General features: G+C 41.8%; 1 long non-coding RNA gene across 1 annotated transcript; it reads left to right on the top strand.

The window, feature by feature from the left end:
• The first annotated feature begins 9,654 nt into the window (after nt 1–9,654).
• Nucleotides 9,655–15,763, top strand: LOC142829413 (uncharacterized). The gene is made up of 3 exons (XR_012903813.1): nt 9,655–9,706; nt 13,469–13,539; nt 14,808–15,763. It is a non-coding gene; the product is annotated as an uncharacterized LOC142829413 (long non-coding RNA).
• The last annotated feature ends 2,319 nt before the right edge of the window (nt 15,764–18,082 follow it).

Genomic DNA, 18,082 nt, shown 5'->3' with positions numbered 1-18,082 from the left:
TGCTCAACCTGTGTCCTATGATTGAGACACATGTCTGAGACAGATGCACCTTTACAGTATTTTTATAATCTAATAATCTTCTGGACAATTTTGCACAATAATATCAGTTGGTACTTCTTTTTCCATGCTCTTAGGGCACCAGGTTATTTTCTGTTAACTTATGTCATCACTTCTGGTCTTCAAGGCCTAGAATAGCTAAGCTAAAGTCTTGCTAGTTTTAACCTACAGGTTCTTGTGTTTCAGCTTGTCTTACTCATGTCTAGTACATAGTTCAGTATTTAGAGGATTTTATACTTTTATAATCCTACAGATTAAATCTAATATACAAACAATGGCTATATATGATATAACATAATCATAACACCATATAATAAATTAATAATGAGTTAAAATCATTGTCTACACTGTCCTTATTGGCAGGTGCCATCCGTGTAGCTCCCATTGGCTGGGAACAGGGAACCGTGGCCAATGGCAGTTGTGGGCGGTGCCAGGTGTCACTGCTGGATAAGCTGTCCATTTCTGGAAGTGGCACAGGACCAGGGTGGGGGAAGGGGAAGCCTGCCTCAGCCCCATTGCACTGAGAACTGGGAGCCACCCAAGATAAGTAGTACCCAGTTGGAGCCCATACCTCAAACCTCTGCTACATCCCTACCAGTGTTCCCTGTAAGCTGTGTGCTTGGGTGGCCACCCAGGAGAGATTCAAATGTTGCCCAGCTGATTATCAAAGTGCCCACAGCTGCTCACAGCTGGCAGTATGTGTTTGTGGTGTACATCTGGACATGCCTTGATGCACATAACAAAATGTATTCCACACATGGATGGAAAAGAGGGAACACTGACCCCAAATTGAGCCCCCTCCTACATACTTCATTTTCTCTGGTACCTCAGTCCTCTGTCCCAGCTCTACATTCATGGCCTGACATATGATTTCCCTACCCAGATGTGGCCTTTGCACCAAAAAGTTTGCTCACCCCTGATTTAGAAACTCCTGGGCAAAGCCTGTGTTCCTTACTTTGTCTACTATGTCATTTCTGAGGAGTTAAACGTGCAAGTGGAGCAGCCAAAGAGGTGAATGCTGCATGCATAAGCAAATGAGAAGACTTATAGGGAGTCCCACCGGTCTCGGAGAATAGGATAGTTGGACTATGGAATCCCATTCTCCAAGGCGAGTATCTGCTCTGGGTATATAACTTAGAGGCCCAGAGCTAGAACTTCGGGCTGAATTCTGCCTAGACGATGTTGATAAGGAAATATGTGGTGTCCAAAAGTTGGGTCCAGTTACAGTGGACTGGTGGCCATCTCCGTAGGGGGACACAGCTAAGTCTGTAACAGTTATATTAATATTTTTAAAAAGTGTTTGGTCCTCTTTGGTTTTAGCAAAAGAGCACAAGCAGATGTAATTTTGTCAGTGGAAATCCTAAGCCACATTCTCTGAAATATTTTGATATGTACTATTTAACTTACTATTTTCAAGTACTCGTGGAGGCAATTTTTGATGGTCTTGTGCTTTTTCTGATTGTGCAAAATGCTCTTAAGCCTTGTCTACACTATGAAAATTACCCACTGCTGCCAACAGGGCCAGTTGAACTTGCATCCAAAATTCCTGAGGTGACCCTGGGAGTTTTTTGGGGCAAAAGGAACGCTGGATTGGACTCAGAACTAGTAATTAACATGAACTACCAACGCTAAATCTGCCAGAATAAACATTCAGGAACAATCCAAAGAATACAGATTACAGCTGGTAGGGTCTCTCCAATTAGAATTAATAATGACTAGATTGTGATTTCAGATCTGAGTAGAGGGTGATGTGTAAATTACCCCATTCCAAGATCAGCTCTGGGAAATATGGGCACCCAGTATTACCTCTCAGTCACTATTCCTCCCCTGCTGCCCTTTGCTCTGAGGAGAGTTGTTATAATTTGTTCCTGGCTTGTACAAATAGCAAACTGTGACAGCTGTTTGTGTAGACGGTGCTGGGCAGCAGGTAAAGGGCGGAGTCAAAGTTTTGTCCAACTGTGACTATCTTCTTCAGGGGTGGGAGGAAGCAAGTGGGCATGCAGCACTTGTTTATGCACATGCATCGATACCAAAGGCCCAAGCAGCCTTTATAGGAGTGTAAAGTGTGTGTGTGTGGGGTGGGGGTGGGGGTGGGGGTGGGGGGGAAAGTGGGTGATCTTAATTCCTGCTTATTTCTTGGATGGACATACAGCCCAAATTGCAACCTAGCCCTGAAAAAAACAAAATCTTTGGTTGTACATTCGACTGAAAACTTTTAAGGGATTCATTGCACAATATATGTGGTTGCAATTATTCTTCTTGATAAATCAGCACTTTGGGAATATTTGCAAATGCTGGTTGATAAATAAACTAAAAGCTACAGGGCACGCAGAATAAACCTGCTTTATTTATGCAGTATTCCAAGCATTTCAGAACCAATATGGGGAGTTTAGGAATATAATACGATCTGTGCTTTGACAACCTTAGGACACTATTAGTAAGCTGCCTTCCAACTACGAACCTATTAATTCAGGAACAAATTTTGCCCTCAGACATGTGCACACAGTTCCCACAGAAGTCAGCTGCTTTAGTCTTGTCTGCTCTTGGTTCCTTAAACCTTAGATCCTGCTATTCCCGCCAAGAAGATCTGAGCTTTGGAGACAAATATTTCACATGGAATGATTTTTGCTTTGTTTTGTCTCTGGTTTTAGTTGACCAGATGTGCGAATATTCACGGGAGTACACATTTTGGGACAGGATCGTAGTAAGACCCGTTGGCGGGTGGGTGGTTGCTGTGGATCCCAGAGATTGAAGCGGGGCTCCTGGCTACCACAGGAGTGGTGGTAGTTGCAGCCCTGGGGCTCTTTAAATTGCTGCCAGAGCTCTGGGTGACATTAAGGGCTGGCTTGGGGTGTGGGAGTAGTGTGGTGTGCGCTGGGAGGTACTGAGGGCGGACTGTCTCCAGCCCCCATCTTCTACCTGAAGCCCTGCCCCTTCTGGGAGCTCAGAGCTGCCCCCGCACCTTGACCAGGGACCTGGCAAGTCTATCAGCCCCCCTGATCATAGTACATGATATCTGCCTTCATATACACAGCAACTAAATTTGTCACCCCCACCCCCACAGCCCCATGAACGCTTCACATAAATAAGAATTACTTCTAACTGCTAGCTAATAGAGCACATGGCATTTACTCAGATTCAGACAGGCCCTCTGGGGAGTCTCTGAAGCAGGACTGAAGGCCAGATTCCACAGGCAGGAGAACTCCATAGGAGTAGCTGGTTGGTAGATCATGGGGTGGGGATTTGAGGTAACACCCTGGAGATAATTATTGCCATGTCCTCCTCACTTATTTATCCATACCGCAGACTTTTAGCCAGTTTTGGAATGGGTTAGAATCATAGTCATGCTAACAATTTAAAAGTAACTTAGTTAAGTTTTGTATTTCTAGGACAGCTTACTATTCCCTATCTCCCCACCCTACTGCCATGTGTATTGACACCTGCTTGCTTTAGCTGCTTCAATGTGTTTGTATTTCCTGAGAGAATCCGGACAGCTATCCCATACTGCTTCAGCAGAGGATGGCAGCATGCTGGGAAATGTGTCTGGGGGTCTCTGGTATGTCATAAACTTGGTATGTCAATACTGGAAAAAGCAATGTGCCAAACTACTAGGGTGTGTCTAGACTACAGGGTTTTGTCGACAAAAGTGTACTTTTGTCGACAAAACTATACCTGCGTCCACACTGCCTTTGAGTTATGTCGACATAACGTCGACAAAACTCAGCAGTTTTGTCGACGTATGTAAACCTCATTCTACGAGGAATAACGCCTTTTGTCGACAGAGTTCTGTCGAGAGAAGGCATTATTGCATCTACACTGTCCTTTGCGTCCACACTGTTATGTTGACAAAGCGGCTTGCTTTGTCGACAGAACTGGATGTAGTCTAGACGCTCTTTGTTGACAGAAGCTTTGTCGACAGTATCTGTCGACAAAATTTCTGTCGACAAAACCCTGTAGACTAGACATACCCCTACTGAAAAATAGGTGTGTGTAGAGTTAATCTGCCAATAACCCATTACAAACTCTGCTAAAAATTGTGCTGTGGGCAGATCCCATAGAATTATCCCTAGATTAGAATTTCCTAACACTGTAAAATCTGAGGATGGTGGGTAGCTGTTACTCTTGCTGGTCCTTGAAGCAAAGCCTTGGAGAAAAGTACAGATGACCCGCAAGATTGTGGATTGTTACAGTGACTGATCCTGCCACTTAGACTTCTTTTCCAGCAAGCATGTTGTGTTCATTCAGAATGTGTGATATAGGAATCTGGAGTGAGAAGGAGAGTTTATCACTTATTCAGAAGGCCACCAATTTACTGAAATGGTTTAACACATACAAAATGGAGCCTAACCAAGAGAAGCTAGATAATTTCATGGAGGTTAGGTCCATAAAAGGCTATTAGCCAGGGGATAAAATGGTGTCCTTGGCCTCTGTTTGTCAGAGGCTGGAGAGGGATGGCAGGAGACAAATCGCTTGATCATTGTCTTCGGTCCACCCTCTCTGGGGCACCTGGTGCTGGCCACTGTCGACAGACAGGATACCGGGCTAGATGGATCTTTGGTCTGACCCAGTACGGCTGTTCTTATGTTCTTATGTCCCATGAGCGAAAACCAAAACCCATGCCCTAATAGCATAAAAGAGTGCCAAAGAGCTGCCTGGCCAATCCCTGACCTTTACTATGCTAAGCAGAACTCAGTTAGTACTGGGTTACCATGTTCCGGCTGCTGCACACCCAAGTTGGAGAAGCCGGGCCTGTATGAGGGATCTTTGGGTATGCTGGGAAAGAGAGGAACTAACTGTGGAGGGGATGTAACCAGAATCAAACCCCCAGCTTCATCTGGAGTGTCTAAAACAAACTGTCTACTGTTTTATTTTTTCATAGTTTTAAGTGAAAGAGTGCATTGGATTTAGGTGGAGGGGAACATTGCTGTTTGCATAGCATCTGCTTTTTGGATCGAATTTGGCTCTTATCCTCCCCTCTGTAGTCGGGTCTGATTCCACTGAAGTCATTGTTATCCAGGTGTCACTATTTTTTCATACATGAAGAGCAGCCCTAGCATTTCAGTCTGAATGACTTTTCGTCTAGGTTAGTGGAACACCACCACAAGAAAGGAATTTGTTTCCTAGTTTGAGGACTCATCCTTGTGCCAGCTCTGATAACACCAATATGATACAAATAAAAACGTAGCTGCAGCAGCCATCCTGAGTGTGTGCCTATAGACTTTGACTTGTCCACACTCAAAATGGCATGTTTCTCCTGCTGCCACAGCTACACTATGTTTTCATGGTGTTTATTTAATGAGAGCTAGAATGAGATACATTTTTCTGAGCTGAGACTCACACCCCCAGCTCAAACTAACCTAGAAGAGAGTACAGTATTGTATCTTCTCTTTAACTTGCTTCAGCCACTTTGACTCACAAAGGGCCAGACTCTGTAGAAATTTAAAAGTACAGTATAGGGATACTTAAGGAAAGAATAGAATGAGAATGGGAAAAGTAGAGAGAAAGTGGAAGGGGAGAAAAGTGATTAAAAACTTGGAGAAAGGAGGAAAGAAAAACAATGAGGAAATGAGAGGAAGGTGAAAGTGATAATTAGTAAATGGTATAGGAAAGTTATGAAGAAAAACAAATTAGAGCTAACTTGGGAAACAGAAGAGAGAGAGCAAATTCAGTACATTTTAAAACAATGCTAAAATAAAACACATAACAGCAGTTGTATCATTGGGGCATAAGAAAATGTGAAAAAAGTCCTTTTTTATAGAAAACAACGAAATCGATACATTAAACAGAGAAATGGATTGAAAGCAAAAAGCAATAAAGCAAGTAGAAAATAACTGAAAACCACAGAGGCCAGATGAAACCCCACACTTCCTATTTCTTGTCCTGCGGCCCATTTGGTACTTATTGTAGTCCACAGACTGAGGCACAAGGTGAAGTGCACTGACAGCAAAGGAGGGAATTAGAAATGCAGTCTGCAGGGAATCTTGAAGCTAATGTACCAAGCTTCCTCACCTGGACTGTTTGTAATAATTGGCAAGGCATTAAAAATGCCCACCTAGGGACCTGAATGCAGTGTTGTTGCTGAATTGGTCCCAGGGAATTAGAGAGATGAGGTGGGTGAAGTAATTGCTTTTATTGGATCAACTTCTGTTGGTGGAAAGGACAAGCATTAGAGCTTTTCCAGACCTTAAGAAGAGCTCCATACAAGTGCAAAAGTGTGTCTCACTCACCTACAGAGGTTAGTCCAATAAAAGACACTACCTCACCCACCTTGTTCAGCTAGGGGATGTGGAGCTGTAGCAAATGTGGAAGCAGAAGAGAATTTTGCCACTTTGAGGGAATTTCTACTCTCCTTTGAGGCGATATGTGGAGCTGGTTCAGGGTATCCTTTGAATTGAACAATTTATAACTGGAGCTGAACAAGAATTGGGGAAAATGTTGTGATCATGGAATGAATTATGAAGTGCATTTTGATTCTACAATGGTTATGCTGCTCTTGACTGTGAGCATCAAATTCAACCCATGTGACTCTCTTCCACCCCCTTTTTTGGTTTGCATTGGACTAAGGGGTGTGGGAGGGACTGTCAGCACTTGTTTATTGCATAATGTGGGAGTGGGAATAAATCAGCCAGCTAATACTATTTTTCCTGGCTGGAGTTCACCACTTGGCTTGTGTGGGAGAGGAGAGTGCCTGTAGTTTTCAATGTAAAATATAACTCTGGCTTCCTTAGCAGTGGCTACTTTATAGCTCATGACAGGGCATTGAGTAATAATGAAATAATGGCACAGAGACATGAAAAAATTACAATACAACATGTGAACTCTGTCCTGGTATTGTTGTCATATAAAAATCGCTTTTGCCCCCTTCCCCATTTTAAACTAACTGTTACTATATCACTTGGCATCTTGGAAAAGACCTGGTTGGGTTTTCATTTCTCTTCCTGCATATTAAAGATTTGAGATGTAAATATTATAAAGTCTTTGCTGTTGGCTTAAACTGGTTGATTAGCTATAACCAGGTGCTCATCTTCATTAACTAAACTTTATTACTGAGCAGGAATAACTCATCCCCTGCTTAAGGTATACCCAAGGCAGAGTATAAATGATGAAGAACAATTTCTCTTTTTACTACCCTGAATTTTATTAACCAATCACTCAATTATTTACATGAAGGGGACCTTTCCTGTAGATATAATATGTAGTTTTAGGAAGAAAAATTAGTTACTCAAAATCTGGACTACCATAAAAAAGGATAAATAATATAGTGGATTAGTTCAGCCTATAACTCTTTACAATTAAAGCGTCTATCATTTAGATTTAATAAATAACAATTGTATTGTATTTTTAAATTAAAACAATTATTGCATGATTAGCAACTCAAATGCAAATAACATAATTCAGAAATTCCCATATATATATTTACTTTTTAGTAGGAGAATCAGGTAAAATTACTTCATAGTAATATTTTATTATTCAAAACACTGGCCTAGCTATATATGTGGTTTGCAACAAGGAGAAGTTCCTTCCCCAAATATATTTGTCTACTCTTTACTACAAAGTTCCCTCTTACCAGCAGCCACACCTACCATGTAATTGGGAGGCTGTCTTTTTAAAATTGAGAGATCCTACCAGGTGTATCCTAAAGAGCAGCCATTTTGCACCTGGCTGTTGTTTGCTGCATCTGTCTGCTAGTTGGTAAGTCCCCTTAGCTCAGGGTATTCTAGAGCTTTTAAAATTATTTTTGTATTATATTATTTTCAGCACTGCAGTGTTCTGTTGTAGTATCCTCTGCTAATTCTCCTCTTTCTTCAGTTTCACTGAGCACTTCTAAATGGCACCCTAGAGTAGAGGAACTGTTCTCTTTGTTGTATATAAAAGCAGCACTAATAGTATGGCCACGTGTAGTCAGTCAATAAAGTCCTAAAATAATGTATTATGGATCTTACAGACAGAGCTGGTTGTAATGCAACAGAACATACATTAAGAAGATCAGAGCAGAGACAATGCAGAATGTAGTGTAATGTCTCTGGAAATCTGCAAACTTTTTCTTTTGATCACTGACATACAAAATTCTCCCACACCACCTCTGTTTATTAATAACTAAATACTTTTTAAACAAAGTGCACATTTCTTAACCTCATTTAATGCACATGTATTGAATACACTATAATACCACATGATGATAAGGTTAAAGACGTGCCTATGTTGAACACCACAGTTTGGAGAACTATTGACAACACCATTTGCCATTTTTTATAGACTCATAGGGTTGGAAGAGACCTCAGGAGGTCATCAAGTCCAATCTCTTACCCAAAGCAGGACAAACCCCAATTAAATCAGGGCTGATTCTTTCTCTTTCAGATCAGTTTTACATCTGTCATAGCTTCACTGACTTAATAGACATAGATGCTGATTTACATCAGAGTAAAAGTAGAGTCTGGCTCCAGTTTCCAGGTTTTTTTTAACTGGTGAAGTCTCTATTTAACAAGAGTTCAGCATATTGAGATTTCAAATCTTATATTTTTTTTCGGTCAATGAGAAATTTTGCTTTTGGTTACAATGATAAAACCTCTCTTGGAGTTGTATGATCTAATGAGAACAGAATTTAGTGCATCATTATTGACACATTGCTGAATGTAATGACTGACAGATGACAGTGCCGTGTCCCTTAGTTAACAGGATGTACTGAGCCTATCTGATCTAGCCTACAAAATCACACACATACAGTTCTCCCTTTTGCTTCTTTATCTTCTCCTGCTTTCTTCCCTGTCTGTCTTTCATTATATTTTCCTTTTCTTCTTCCTTCTGACCTTCTTTTCACACAGATAGGTAAGACATTAATGATATTAACTTGCACTACAATACAACAATATTCTCTCCTTATTTCATTATTACCTTTTAACTTTTTGTACCACATTTTGTACCGAATTGAAACTTCCTATATTTCCTTTCAAGGTTTTCCATTCAATTTTGTTCTCTTATTTCCATTGATGTTTCTTTTTATGAACTTGGTCCAAACTACTCTAATATCATTCAACCCTTCCTGTATACTCCTGAACATAATTTTTCTCATCCCAGTTGTGGTCAAGCTCAACCTATGCAATGATTCATTCCATGCGTAAGAACACAACAGCAGCTGTAAACATACAGCTGTGTTCTGGTAATTATATTGTTTCAAGCAATAGTGCAAGCAACTTAGAGAGACACCTACTAGCAGCACTCAGCGAGCCCGAAATGAACTCTAGTAAGTAAGTAAAGAAATGCAGTACAGGGAACTACTAGAATATTAACTGAAAATATATTTGTGTTTGTAGCTGTTCATGCACAGTTGTAAAACAGTTAAAATGCTTTAATAAGAAAGGCAAAGAGGCATTTACTTTATCTCAGCTGTGGGGAAGTTAAGAAGCCTGTCAGTTCTGGATTGTGTTTATTTATGCTGACTGTACTATCTGTCCACCAGTGTTGTATAAAAATAGACGTCTTACCACTCATTTGGCTTTTTATATGTAGCACTGAACAAACATTTATCTCTTATGCACTCATCTTGCTGCACTTCTGACCCCATAGGTTGCATCTGTAATGTCTGGATGCTCTTTTTCTAGGTCATTAAATCTGTTTTAGAAGCAAGAAAAGAGGTGTCAGTGCAGAAAATGTAAGTGTGGGGCGCAGCTCGTTTAAAATGTTGAGAGCTTTTTATACAGGACTATGTAGCACTTTAAAGACTAACAAGATGAGAGCTTTTTATGTGAGTTTTCCCTCTTGTCAAGAATCAACCCCCCTCTCTAGAGGACAAATTCTGCCCTTAGGTGTGATGGTCAGTACTGCTCATAGATGGAACACCAGGCAATAAAATGCAATGGAAGTCAGGATCTGAATCTGTTCTGTAGGTCTTTGGGGAGAGATGTGTTCTCCTCTGACTACAGTTGGCTCAGTCAACCTGAAAAGACTTCATCTAATTCAGAGCTCTCCTGCAACTTTTTGCACAGCTACTTTGTTGTGAAAATTGAAAATATTCCTGCTGTGCAAAAGCAGAACCCAAATGGAAGGAAGGGACTTTCTTCCTTGACTAATGGATAACCACTGACAGCATTGAGTGCCATCTCCCCTGGCTCATGAGGCCCTACACGAAGCCCCTTAACAGCACCAAAGAAAGATTGAACTACAGGCTCAGCAAGCGCAGAATGACAGTTGAATGTGCTATGGGTAGAATGGCGGAGCGCTGGCATTGTTTACTCACAAGATCGTATGTCAGTGAAAAAGAATCCCAGTGGTTATAACTGCCTGTATGTCCTGCTTAATATCTGTGAAGCAAAGGAGGAAAAGTTACTGAGGTGCGGAGGGAGGGGCTGGTTGCTGAGTTTGATCAGCCAGATACAAGGGCTATCAGAAGAGCTTAATGTGGAGCTATATGGCCGAGGAAAACTTTTAAAACAGCCCCTTGCCCTAGTTCACTTACGAGCTGTGGTGGACCGTGTTCTACCTGGCCCTGCTGTCTTGGGGAATGTTAGGTGAACAATAAGCAGCATGCACTGCCTATTTATATAGCACTGCCAGTGCACCTGTGAATTTCGTGGTGCCTGCTGTACATTTATGATGATTACACTTTAGCGTGATCCTATGATTTGTGTTACACTACACAATAGCAAGAAGTGGCTGTTCTCATGGCTGCCAGGCATTCTCCAGCCTATGTTGGGAACTAAAAATTTATTTTCCCAAAAGTAGAATTTTACTGAGTAACCCAAATTCTGGGCAAGTTAAAAGCAAATACATGAAAACCTTAATAAATGTGTGGAACTGAGCCTAAAGAAGGAGAGGGAACACAGCTGTCCATTTTTGTTATACCCGGGGCACCCAGGACACTCTCAGGCATGTGAAGCTGTAATTGTCTGTCATGCCCCCAGTGTGAAATTGGCAGGGTAGGTTTGTGGGCTCTAATGCCATGTGACATGTGGGGGGGGGGGGGAGGGGGGGAAGGGAGAAAATAGTCGTGCTAAAATAGTTTCCCATGGACTGGAAAGAGAAGCACTCCTTCTGCTTTCCTGGTAAAACTGTTTGCCACTCAGGGGGGTGTTGGTGGGCTGGTCCCACCTCAGAATGGGTGGGGAGATAGAATGGCAGCTCTGTCGGGATGGGGGAGGCAAGTCTCATTGATGGCCATTCTGGGGCAGGGATGGGGATCTGGCTTGCTCTGTGCTCCTATCCGGCCCAGCTAACTGTGTCGTCTTGTCTGGCTGATTTGAGAGAAAGGTGGTAGCATTGACAATGTAGAGATCAGGAGCCCTGGCTTGCCTCCTAGTGGCACCCTTAGGTCGAGAGACTGCAGTGCTACTAGCAAAACAGCTGTGAAAAGTTGGGGGAGGAGGAAGAGAAATCAAGATCTCTAGGGCCACCAACAGGGAAAGGGAAAAAATGGCAGCTGCACCAGGGCCTGGCAAGATAAAATGATCTGAGGCTCCCAATTGCTACCGCTTCTGCCTTGGGCCCTTTAAACAGCCACCAGAAACTAGGGCAGTGCAGGCCAAGCAGTGCTGAAGGGCTGTCTGATGGAGGCTAGGCCCAATCAGCTCTGCTCCTTCTTGCCAAGGCCTTCTCCTTTCCAGGTGTCCAGAGTGGGGCAACCCCCACCTCGTTCAGGGATATGCAATTCTGTTGGCATCCCTGGAGCTCTGGGAGGGGGCAACTGCTCTCCCTCGCAGCAAATAACATCCTAGTCTGTGAGCTCACCTAGGTAAAGTTTGGGAGCCATGGGGTCCCCAATTCTCAGACTGTCTGCCTGGCAGGGCTGCCCCAGAGCGGGGAATTTTAGAAGGACAGACCTCAGCAGCCTGGCAAGTTCAGCCAGAATACTTCCCATGCTTCCATGGGAGTTCGTCAAAAACGTACGTTTCCCTCACACATTTTGGTTTTGAAAAATCAGCATTTTTGATGGAAAAACTGTTTTGTTGGAAAATCCTCAACCTGCACTAAGCATGGGTATCATGATGCAGGATTATTCTGAAGGCTCTGGTTAAATTATACCACCTTTAATTAGCCAAGGACAGAGACAAATCTAGCCTTGTGATCTTGAGCAGAGTTCACTGCAGATGTAGAAGTGGAGAGTTTTGCTTGACAGCTGATTGTATGGTATAGGCTCTAGTAAATATAGTTCATATTTTTGAATAGTTTCACAGTTACAATGTATGACTCTATGGGAATTGTTTGAATTGTGTTCCAAGGAACTGCAAGAGTCACAATCTGTACTGGAGTTGTACCAGCCAAGTTTGTGTTTGATTTGCAAATAATTAAGATTGTTAGCTAATTGGTACCTCGTTCATTCTTCTATATATACAATTTTATGTGTTTGACCAAGTGTGCAATTTGTGTTTCAATTTGAGGCAAAATGGTTATCTACCAACAGGAAATCTAATTTGCCAGTAATCTTCTGTAATGTCACTGCCATTGTTAAAGAGGAGTGCCTGAATGTGCAGAAAAGGAAGCCAGCTTCAGCTTCTCTTTCTGCTTTGCTGGTGTTTTTTGACATCAGAAATGGGAACTTTGTAACAATCAAAAGGGGAGATCCACCTCTTTCATAGGACCTGTGACATGCTTGTACCCATGAAAGGACTTAAATTATTAGATTTCAAAACTGATATCTTAATGGAAAGAAATTATATTTTAGGTCACTTTTAGAGGCGTCGTACAGAAAAATGTTATAAAGTGATGTATCCAGATTAGAAATGTGGGCAGAAGATAACACAATATTCAACTTGGGGGAAAATGCAAATGACTATACCTAGGGGAAAAGAATCCAATAAACGGAATCTTTTGGGGGGCAGGAAGACTTATGGGAAATAATGGCCAGCATATTAGGCATGTATTTCCAGGGGAATACAGCAGCAGAAGTGCTATTTTGGACAGGATACTTGGTCACTGAACTGGGAACTTATAACCCTCTTCCGCAATAATCCTCTGGCCTAACCACCATTGGAAAGCACTTGTGCATCTCAGTAGCAGAAAGCTACTGGAGGCAGGTCAGAGTAAATCCCCCGAAATGATTACAGAGTACTGGTGTGACTGAGTCATACAGAAAAATAAAAGGATTCAATATGTATGACTAAACTGGGTGGGTCTGAACTACATGAAGGATGTAGATGCCGAAGAGTGAGATGATTTATTTATCATAATGGGAATAATGGGATGGAAATTTAGGCTGTGTATACAAGGAGAAACTTCCTGATGGTGAGAACTATTAGCAGAAATTGAAGGCCTGTTGTTTGGCACACTTAAAATGAGACTGGATAGAACCCAAGTAAAATGTCCTACATTGTTAGGGAGTGTCTGGATCAGCTTCACCACTTTCATAAGTAGTTGCAGTTTCAGTGGTGCAATGGAACTGTGACTGCTTTACCAATGATACGTCTGATTCTTGTTTTAGACATTTGCAGCTGGAAAGCCACTTTATGGTGATACTCTTTGGCCTCCAGGATGCCTGAGGAATGGGACAATGTGAGTATGGCCCCAAAGGGAGGGCCGTGTATTTGGGACAGGAGAGGCTAAGTTGAATGTGCGGGCATAATTTCAAGAGCTCTAGGACTTGACTACACCCCCCCACCGAAGGGGAGGAGGGGAAACTACCACCCCATGACAGAGATTCCAGACAGTTCACCTCCAGCTCCACAGCTAAGCACCCCAGAACTGTACTGACTTGCCGTAGTCCAAAGCCAAACCAGGCAACCTGTGGAATTCCTTGCCAGACGATGTTGTGAAGTTTAGGACTCTAACAGGGTTCAAAAAAGAGCTAGATAAATAAATTCATGAAGACTAGGTCCATCAATGGCTATTAGCCAGGATGGGTTGGAATAATATCCCTAGCTTCTGTCAGAATGTGGGAGAGGGTGACATGGGAGGGATCATTTGATGACTACCTGTTCTGTTCATTCTTTCTGGGGTATCTGGTAATGGCCACTGTCAAAAGATGGGCTACTGAGCTAGATGGACCTTTGGTCTAACCCAGTATGTATGTTCTTATGTTAAGTTTATTACCCAGTCTGTCCATCCCTCAATGTGGAGAGGACAATGCATGAGTGGTTTTTTTTTATTCCAGAGCAGATTCCCCAAGCACTTCAAGCAAAACCCTATTTTACGTACAAATATAAATCATATTTATTAGCTACAGAGAGATTGTAAGTAGTGAGTGTACAGAACAAAGCAGGTTATCCTAGAAATAAAACAAAACCACAATCATAGTTCTATAAACTAGTAGGGTTACCAGGTAGCTTCAGAAAAAATACCAGACACACTTGACTGGGGGAGGGGGTGAGTAGAGTTAGCTGGGGTGGGGGAGGGTTGGGGGCAGCAGGGCTGGCCGGAGGAGTTCGGGGGGGGGGGGTTGGGTGGAGCGGGGCTGGCCGAGGAGATTGGGAGGAGGAGGAGAACCGGCCGGTAGGAAGCAGGGCTGGTCAGGAGGGGGTCAGGGAGAGCAGGGCTGGTCAGGGATGCCAGATGGATGGCTCAGTCCCTCTTGGGAGGGAGTCCCCCCCCCCCCCCACCACCACCACCACCACCAGCCTTCAATGGGGGTGATGATTGTGGAACCCCCATCCCTAGGACTATGCATCCCAGGCTTTCGAGTTGAAGTGGTTCTCTTCCAATTTCTTCCTTGTAAGGTCCCTTTCAAAGCATTCTCCATTGCAGAGCCTGTGGAGAGAGCATGAAAGTGGTTACTTACCTCTACAGGGATGGGGATTCCCGTGCTGGCTTTTTTTTCCTTCTAGAAGTTACATGCACTAGAATGCAAGCAAGCTGGTCGCCATTTTGGAGGAAAAAAATTAGAGGACTGGAGGCCCAAGTGTCGACCCTATGCTCGATCAGAGAGGATGAAGACTTCCTCGATAGAAGGCAGCGTTTAATCCTGCAAGCAAGGCAGGTGGAAGAGCCAGAGAGGGCAGGTGTTCCCTTCTGATTTCCTCCCTAAGAAGTCCCTGCCAAAGCATTCTCCACTGCAGTGCCTGTGGAGAGAGCCTGAAAGTGGTTGGTGACCTCTACAGGAATGGGGGATACCTGAGTTGGCCTTTTTCTTCTTCTAGAGGTTACATGCTGCCAGTTCTCTTCCTTGTCCTGTACTGCTCTCTCTGGCTCTTCCAGTCTCTCTGACCCATCTTCCTTCAGCTGAGCTGTTAATTTGAGGCAGTAATTCATTCCATTCTTATGAAACACATTTCTACAGATAGTGTTTCTTTTTGTGACCATAATCATGAATACGTTGAGTGGTTTCAGGTACAAGAATATTACATGTTTGCTGAATTTTAAATTCAACAAATCAGCATATTTCTCCAGGACACTGCAGTAAGAATTGAAGGCATACGTCCATGAAAAGCACTTGTGCATCCAGTTTCTATCACAATGGAATCCTTTTACTTTTGGTCTGTCTCAACATAGTTCCCCATGCCATGGTATCTGCTGCAGCATTTCACTGTGCATGTTGTATTTATTTTGTTGTATAATATTAGTGTGCCAAGATATCTACTTATAATTTTCCCTGTGTATTATCTCTGTGAGGGGGAACATTAAAGATTTTAATTCTTTAGAAAATTAATGACAAATTACAATGGACACATTCGTATTCAAATCACTTCTAATGACTTCAATTCTGTGATCATATATTTTTTGAAATTTCAAAAATGGTTCTCCAAGCTTTAGTGCAATTAAATAATGATTAACACAGTCAAAATTGCTCTTTCAATGTTAGTCTCTTTATTTTCCCTTATGTCCCTTTTGCCTTTTCCATACATAATGGTACTTAAAAATGAGGTATTTGCATTGCTAATTTGGATGAACTAATTGGGCGTGTTCTGTTAATCTATTTTGAATGACCACAGAATTACCTACTTTGAGAGCAAAAGCACTCCTATTCAAAAGTAATTTCTGTGAGTTAACTTTCCATCAGTTATTAGTTAATTTATACAGACATTAGAGCAGTCTAAATTTTTTGTCCAATTAACTCTTGCCAAAAATAAGGTTTTGTCAAATTATTTTGTCCACATAAAAATAATTTGTTTCATCTCGAAATGCCTGGCAAAAGCTGAACTCTTTGAACACAAGTTTTTGTGGGGAAACAGTCTTCTGGTCCACTCTATCAATTACAGAATAGTGTGCATTATTTCTATTTTTACATTGAAAAAGCCCTACTAAAACTATTGTAATGGGGGTCTGCTAGCCTCATTTGCATATTCCTTGAGTAAAACCAGCACAGTGTAGATATAGCCTAGGTGACGACAAGTTGAGTTCTGTTATTTTCTTTGTAGGGCCTATTTTGAAGAAGCCGATGTCTGAGTACTCATCTGGCTCTGTCGATCTGTTTTTTCACTTCTCTGCATGGGTATTTTAGTTTTAACAGTGCTTGAAATAGATCCTGTAGGTGTTTACCTTTGTGGGATTGGTGCAAGTCCAGTTGTATCTTAGAGCATGGCTGTAAACAATTGATTGGGAAATGTGTCTTGAATGGAAGCCAGAGGCATGTAGGTGAGACGTTGCCATATTGCGGGGCCATGTGGGTGCCAATGGCTGTGCTGCTAACTTGAAGATATAAATTGTCCCCAAATTGGAAATAGTTGTGGGTGAAGACAGAGTTGCAGAGCTCTGTAACCAGGTCTGCAGTGGCATCATCAGAGAGAGCATTCCTGACAGCCAGTAATCCATCATCGTGTGGAATGTTGGTATAAAGAGCCCACAAAAGCTCATGAGACCATCTACATTTTCTGTTCGTCTCTAACATGCTGCAGGACTATTTGTTGTTTTTCCCCTCTATTACAAACTAACATGGCTACCACTCTGAAACTTGTTAGCATAAAATGATTGATTTCATTTTGTTCCATTCAGTTTTACAGAAAAATGATCAATAAAGTATAAGTTTCTTAGAGTAATGACATCTTTTTATGACCTCAAAATATACTGAAGTAAGAAAGTGACTGTGCAGATGGAAGATAGTCCCAAGCTGGTAGTTGTTGCTACTACCTTTGAAATCCCATAAAAAAGTTCATGAACAGAGCTGCCAGCATAGAATTACTATAAAGATAATTACTGCTGTGTGTAACCCTACATAGAGATACTTTACCATGCTTATAAATTGTTGTAATTTAGGCTCTACAATTATGAATTTCTACTCTTTAAGAACTGTCCAGATATTGAGGACTTTTAGAAAAATAGGACAAAATGCTGAGAATTAAAAAGAAAATACTCTAGGTCCAATAGCAAGTTTCTTCAGAGTTTCCAAATAATCTGAGGCAACTGTTTATTCACCCTTTCACAATAGTGTACAGTGTATATTTTCCCTGTTTGTGAATGAATTAAAATGTAGAAAATATAAAATATTAAGATGTGTATGTATATAAGGCAGGCAGATGCAGTAGTGAAAATAGAGCAATAGACCGAATCAAATATTATGATTAAATGAAATTGTGTGTAGATGGGGAAACTGACTCTGAGTGATGCAACTTTGGGCAAAATACTGTAAACTTATAATGACAGAGTTTACCTGATGGTCAAATCAGTTAGGACAGAAAAAAGACTGTGTTCATATTTAATTCTGTTCTGCAAGAGGCAGTAAATATAAGGAAAAGAAAGCAAATAAGGACTCTTGATCAGAATGGAATAATCAGAAATGCAACTGTTTGGAAACAACAAATGGAAGATGTATACAGCTTCTTCTGACCTGCTGGCAAACAACAGTTCTTGAAGTGCCTTTGCATCATATAGTGGATATTAAAACAAGTTTTAAAGAGCATCAGAGGTGGTGGATGGACTTTGTATAAACTACATGAATTTTAAATTGGACATTTCAGCATCTGGCTAACATTGAGCAAGCACAGTTTATAAAGTGAGCCACAGGATGTCGGAAGCCCAGCATTGTGGAGGTAAGTTGTTGACCTCATCAAACCAGACAGTTGTACAAACAGCTATAGACTAACTTGTTTTCCATCAAAAGGATGGACAATTCCAGCCTCAGTTGCAAGAACTTAAAGGTGATGTCTTGTTCCCAGATTGGATGGTG

The sequence above is a fragment of the Pelodiscus sinensis genome, chromosome 5 (genome assembly GCF_049634645.1).
Source record: "Pelodiscus sinensis isolate JC-2024 chromosome 5, ASM4963464v1, whole genome shotgun sequence".
Taxonomy (NCBI): Eukaryota; Metazoa; Chordata; order Testudines; family Trionychidae; genus Pelodiscus; species Pelodiscus sinensis.
The sequence above is the reverse complement of the archived record's forward strand: the minus strand, read 5'-3'. Positions and strand labels throughout refer to the sequence as shown.